Here is a 7247-nt window from a genome sequence, read left to right as displayed (position 1 = left end):
AACATATATATATATATGTATATAAATATATATATATATATATATATCTTGATAGTGAAGATTTTATAACGGAAGTATTCTCAAAGAGGCTAATTATGGAAAATAACAAAAATTGATGACATGCAAGTCTCACTAGTTTCTAGGTGGTATATGAAGACAAGTCTTTAAACATCAATAGCCACCCCGGAGACTTAGACACAACGATACAAAGACAGACATCATGACATTTCCTGTAAACCTCCGTTCTCTGGTAAAATGACGGTGCTAGATTTTTTGTCGCCAAAATAGATAACGTGACATTTTTTCAGTATCTGACGAAAAAGCATACCTGAAATAAAAAGGCTGCGTTATACATACGTCGGGCATATATTTACGTCTTTTTTATTGAGATTTAGTGATAAGATGAAAGAATTCTGTGTGTCATTTTGCGTTTTATATCGACATTTTGATACTAAATTTTTATCAGGAAGAAGCAATTTCAAATCTGAGAAAAAAAACCCCACTAAATTCTCGTTAAAATATCCTTGCGTTCCTTTGCTAAATTTTTCATATAAATAAATATTTTTTCATAACAGTGTAATGAGAAGGCATGATTTTGCATGAAGCACAAAATAAAAATAATTACGCGGTCTACAGTTTTACCAGATAAACTTCAATTTATGAGCCAGCTAGGTATTTATATCCTCGACCCCCAAATCGAACAGAGATTAAATCATTCCACTAATGACCTAATTCCTGTTATGACCTGGTTCCTTTCATGACCTAATTCCTGTTATGACCTGGTTCCTTTCATGACCTGGTTCCTTTCATGACCTGGTTCCTTTCATGACCTGATTCCTTTCATGACCTGGTTCCTTTCATGACCTGGTTCCTTTCATGACCTGATTCCTTTCATGACCTGGTTCCTGTTGATTGAGATGTGATACTTTTTCTGTGCTGTTCTAGAAAGTAAACTCTCCCAGGCTTTGCCTTCACTCTCTGAAAATGTGTTGGTTTACTACTAATCACTCGAGGCGCCCTTATCGGGGAATTGCGACGGTTCTGACCAGAAACTCTTTTGTAAATCAGTGTCCCCCTCCTTGGGGGCGCTGATTTTTCAATCCTACTTTCTGTCGTTGGTGTAAGTTTTTGTAGTCGCAGAAAACTAAATACACAAAAGAACACAATAGAAAGTCACATATGAAAACTGCACACACACACACACACCATCAGGCAAAAGAGGCACACGCAACAAAATGGTCATGTAGGCATGTACGCTGAATTTTCAATCCCACTTTCCGACATTAGTGTAACAATTCTTGCAGTGAAAGAGAACTAATTGCTCTTTAATTTATATATACAGAACTCCTCATATACATATAGTTTTTAGACCAAGGGACGACAAAAAACAGGAACCATCGGACACGGTTGAGCATGGTTTTCTTACGCCCCCTACGAGCACCACCTCCATCCATCTCTCATACTCTTCTGCCTTAAATCAATCTAAAAATCTAGATTGCTTGAAGTCCCAACTATAGAAAGATTGCCTGTTCATGTATGTAAGATGACATAGCAACGAGCCTAAAATAAGAACCTTTGATATGGCACTTCTTAAAACTATCAATAATCTTCGCCCTCTACCTTTCATACTAATCACTGTTGCATACGCAAGTACGTCCCGTCTAACTCTTACTCCGGAATTAGATACATCGCTCTTCAAGCTTTTTATATTCAATGCAGGATTCCTAATTTGAATATATTTGAAACGTTTCCTGCGCAGAGCAATTAAGCAGTTGTATGGGCGCTAAGCATGAACGCCATTTTTAGAATATGTCTTCCGATTATGCTTTCTTTAGTCACTCATTTATAACTGACCAATCAGAGTAGGGTTTTGATATATCCTTATCACACAGTTGAATTTTGACATAGTTAAAAAGTATTTGCATGACTATACCATTCTTATACTAAGACATATTCTTCTCGGTTGGGTGACACATTAATATCATAATGTTAATAATATTCCTTTAATTTTATATTGACATAATTTTGAGAATACACACGCACAAAAATACTCAACTATATAAATACATACACACACATATATATATATATACATGTATATGAATAAGAATATATATATATATACATATTCATAATACATATATATATATATATATATATATATATACATGCACATACATATATACACATGGAAACGTATAATATATATATATATGTATATAAAATATAAAAGCCTACATTATAACTCACACATACACACTCACATATATATATATATATATATATATATATACATGCTAGCTGGACGCTCGACGTTGCCCGATCGTACAATACGCTTAAAATATTTTAACTTATGCAGATTTTGTATCTATTATTATAGAATCAACTTGCTATTGAACATTATATACTAGCATTTCAGCCCGGCGTTGCCTGGGTGTTCGGAGGTGTATGTTGAGCAAAAAAAACAAAAAACAAAGTGGTAGTAGGAAGGCAGGCTTGAACCCGTACCGTGAAGGAGGAAAAGAACAGGAAAAAAAACGTGACGTCTATAGTGTTACGACCACCGTCAAACCGGGAGTGACGCAGGTTTTAATTAAGGCTAGACAATCGAAAAGAGGGGATGACTTTCGAAAATATCGGCGAAAAAATCGACCCCTCTCTGTAGAAAAGTGCCCAGTTGAGGGTGAAGAAATTAATGTTTTTAGCCAATTTTTCTGTATTTTTCATCTGAAGGGTCGAGCTTCAAACGGTATTGATATTGTGAAAATCCGTCGCCTCTGTCGAAAATTTTAGGCAAACATGCAAACATATATACATACATTTATATACTGATAGCTCAAATTTTCGGCCCAAAACCGATTAAAAAGCTTGCCCTATCTCTGAATACCCTTGATATAAAATTTAAAATGTTTAGACCAGAAATTTTCTGAGTATTTGGTAGAGACCGCAGAGGTCAATTTTTAAAAAACTTTGACCCCTATTATGAACCCTGATGATTTATTGTTTTTGGCTCAAATCAGGTTTGAACCTATATCTAAAATTTCAATTGTTTGTAATCGAAATTGGCGGATGAGTTTGGTAGAGTTCTCAAAGGTCAAATCGTTGAACTTTGACCCCTTAACAGCCAAATGTCTGCCGAAAACGGATTAAAATTATTTTCCCAAATCTCAGTACCCTGTATATCAAAGTTCAAGTTTGTAGACTTAAAATTGACAGAGTTATTACGTAGTTAAATGTACACAGACACACATAGACTGATACGTTCACTTCTATAGATATACTAGTATGACTGCCCGGCGTTGCCTAGGTGTTTGGAAGTGTATGCTGAGCAAAAAAAAAAAAAAAAAAAAGGTTAATTTTTTTTAATTTTGACCCCTTTTTGACCCTTTAGACTAAAAATTGACAGAGTTATTGCGCAGGGAAATATACACAGACACAGAGACAGAAACACACGCAGACACGGTCATTATTATAGATATACTAGCATGGGTGCCCGGCGTTGTCCGGGTATTTGGAGGTGTAATTTGAGAAAAAAAAAAGCGGTCAATTTTTTTAAACTTTGACCCCTATTATGACCCGTAAAATTGATTGTTTTGGGCTCAAATCAAGTTATTAAGTAAGATCCATGTCCAATGAACCTACATCAAAAAATTTCAAGTGTGCAGGCCCAAAATTGTCGGAGGAGTTTGGTAGAGTCCTCAAAGGTCAAATCATTGAACTTTGATCCCTTAACAGCCAAATGTCTGGCCAGAAACCGATCACATCAACTTTCCTAAATGTCAGTACCCTGTATATCAAATTTCGAGTCTGTAGACTAAAAGTTGACAGAGTTATTGCGTAGGGAAATGTACACAGACACACACACAGATACACACAGAGACACTTTCACTTTTATAGATATACTAGCAGGGTATGACTACTAAATAAAATCCAATCGGTATGACTACTAAATAAAATCCAATCGGTATGACTACTAAATAAAATCCAATCGGTATGACTATTAAATAAAATCCAATCGGTATGACTATTAAATAAAATCCAATCGGTATGACTACTAAATAAAATCCAATCGGTATGACTACTAAATAAAATCCAATCGGTATGACTACTAAATAAAATCCAATCGGTATGACTACTAAATAAAATCCAATCGGTATGACTATTAAATAAAATCCAATCGATATGACTATTAAATAAAATCCAATCGGTATGACTACTAAATAAAATCCAATCGGTATGACTACTAAATAAAATCCAATCGGTATGACTACTAAATAAAATCCAATCGGTATGACTACTAAATAAAATCCAATCGGTATGACTACTAAATAAAATCCAATCGGTATGACTACTAAATAAAATCCAATCGGTATGACTAACCTACATTGGCTTCTACGAGGATTAGTGCACTTAATCGAAGTAATGTTGCTTATAATTACAACACTAAGTTGGATGTTTCACTAGACTAGATCAATTCTTGTCCTTGAATCCAAGGAGACCAAAAGATTAAAAGAAAGGTATACTATAGCGTAATTTACTGGTCATTAAGTGAGAGGAAACTTAATATTTTTAACGTCTTTATTAACTCGGCCTTTGAGAAATAAAAAGAGATATGTGGTGGATTATTGGAATACATATGCATCTCATATTGAGATTAAGTGTTAGCGCTAAGAAAGTGCCTTTGGATTTTGGAGAACTTCGGCTGAATGAAAATAAAATAAAATAGAATATTGAAGCTAGAATTTTCATAATTCCAGTAATTATAACATCATCTGGACTCATGAAAAAAAGTTGAATGCATTATGCCATCAGGTGTCGATAATACACACACAAGAACAGACCTTCCAGCAAGCTATGTCTAGAAATAGAAATACAGAGACAACTTCTGTTCGCGCGTCGAAGTCAGAGACAGGTAGAAAGACAACAAATAAATGATAAATCGATTCTTTATTCTAAAATGAAAATTAATCGGCAGAATGACCCAATGCCGATAAATTAAAATCCTCAAACATTGAAATCGATAAATCGAATAAAAAATCAAGTGTCAGAGAAGAATGTAATTGAGACGAAAAGCCCGAATTAATGACGTAATTCAAAAGTTTTGTTTTTTGTGGTATTTTTAATGGCTTACTCATCAGATAAAATCCTTTAAAAGCAGAAAAAAAAACATTATTTTGAACAACTTGTATTGTTCATATAACAAACACACACCGCCAACATTTTTCTCGTTATGAAGATAACTTTCATAAAGTTTATCTTAATTCGTTGTTTTCGTATCTCAGTGATTATTAATTATTATTCATGTTTTAAATTTATATTAAAGTTGTTTTGGTATATCTTCTTATTTTTGTTTTATAGTTTATATTTGATTTTGATTTTTCCACATTTCAGTTCCATTTTTAAGTTATATTAATTGCTATAAAATTAATGGAATTTTTCGCTAAAATACTTTTTATTCGCTCCAATGTTTTCCGTTAGATTCGAAACTACACGTTTGGTTTCATGTTTACTTTTGCGAAGAATTGGTTTGATAGTGAAAATTAATTAATTTAATAATTTTTATTTGCTAACCTTAACACTAGATATACTATTAATTTATTACGTTGAGCGTGCTAATTTGATTATTCGATATAAAGTTTTCTCCTCTTTTATAAAAATGTTTATCAACAATTAAACGCTAATTCAAGTTTTTAACTTAATTATAAATCCACTTTTTATTTGGTTGAATTAAAAATATTTACTTATTAGTTCAGTTATTTTTCTTATTAATCTTACAGTTTCTGATCGATAAGGCATTACGAATATTCCTTATGAATTCCATATCGCAGTCATTTAAAAAAATCTTTTTCCATTTCATATTCATAGATTTTCGCTTTCATATATTTAATTGCTGTTTAATTATAAATAATTTCTTATCCTAATATATATTGGATTATTAAAGTAAATTGTATTAATCATTAAAATATATTTTGATAGCAATTATTAAATTAATATCCTATACCAAAAATATTTTGTATAATTTCTATTATATTATACATTCGCATATACTAGCAACGTAAATGAATCTGACTGATTTATTTTACCGTCAAAGTAATGCAACAGTTAACAATAATTTAATATACGTAGTTAAAAGTCGACATTTGTTAACACAATCATGTCTTAGTACTTTCCATCTTATCGTCTGCAGATATTCCTTTAAATTTAAATCTTCTTCCTATTTCATTTTTAATATATCTTGTAATTCGCCTTCTATTAATATGTCCATGCATATATTAAATCAAATTTACATTATACATATTAATATTTACCCAACTAGTAGTATTGTTAATTGTTTATAAGTTCATAGATATTCTTTTTTGTAACAGTGATTTATATATTTAAATTTATGGTACCATTTTGGAACTTTGAAAGATATTATATTACACTACATATATATATATATATGTATATTTGTGCATATATACATATATATGTGTGTATATATACGTATATATACATATATGTATACATATGAGTATATATATATATACATATATATATATATGTATATATAAATATGTGTATATATGTGTATTTATATACGTATATATGTATATATATATATATATATGTATATATATACACACACAGCATAATCACGTTGATAAACAGGTTCCCGTCAGATCACTGAAGTTAAGCAACGTTGAGCCTGGCTAGTACCAGATGGGTAACCATTTGGGAATTCTAGGTGTTGTATGTGCTTTCCGCCTATCTCGACATTGTTTCTAGTCGTCCTGAACCTATACTTGCCACTGGTATTCAACAACGTCGATGAGGTGTGGTTGGCGATTGTGCAACTCTTGTCACAAAAATTTCACGCGCAGGTAACCTTAACTGGGTATCCGTAGTCTGTTAAGACTGGGGGTAGCGATATATATATATATATATATATATATATATATATATATATATATATATATATATATATATATATATTTCATAATTCCAAAAATACTTAGAGATAAAGATCAAGTTAGATCTGCATCATTATTTCACTGGAATTTAGTTCATCATACTTTTTAATTGAATATTGATTGTCGATAAGGAGACTGTTCAAACTCATTATTATTTCTTACCTTTCAACGCCTTTTTTTACCAAATATTATCCAACTACACATTGTATATGTGTATGTGTGTGTGTGTATACATACACATGCGTGTGTTTACGTAAGGTTTACGTAGGAGGTTCAGAACGATAAAAACCATGA

General features: G+C 31.8%; 1 pseudogene; it reads left to right on the top strand.

Annotated features, from left to right (window-relative positions):
- The first annotated feature begins 6622 nt into the window (after nt 1-6622).
- Nucleotides 6623-6739, top strand: LOC145248410 (5S ribosomal RNA; annotated as a pseudogene).
- Nucleotides 6740-7247: the final 508 nt, after the last annotated feature.

This window comes from Euprymna scolopes, chromosome 26 (assembly GCF_053919585.1).
Source record: "Euprymna scolopes isolate OS-2025 chromosome 26, ASM5391958v1, whole genome shotgun sequence".
Lineage (NCBI taxonomy): Eukaryota > Metazoa > Mollusca > Cephalopoda > Sepiida > Sepiolidae > Euprymna > Euprymna scolopes.
This window is presented reverse-complemented; position numbering and strand designations above follow the sequence as displayed.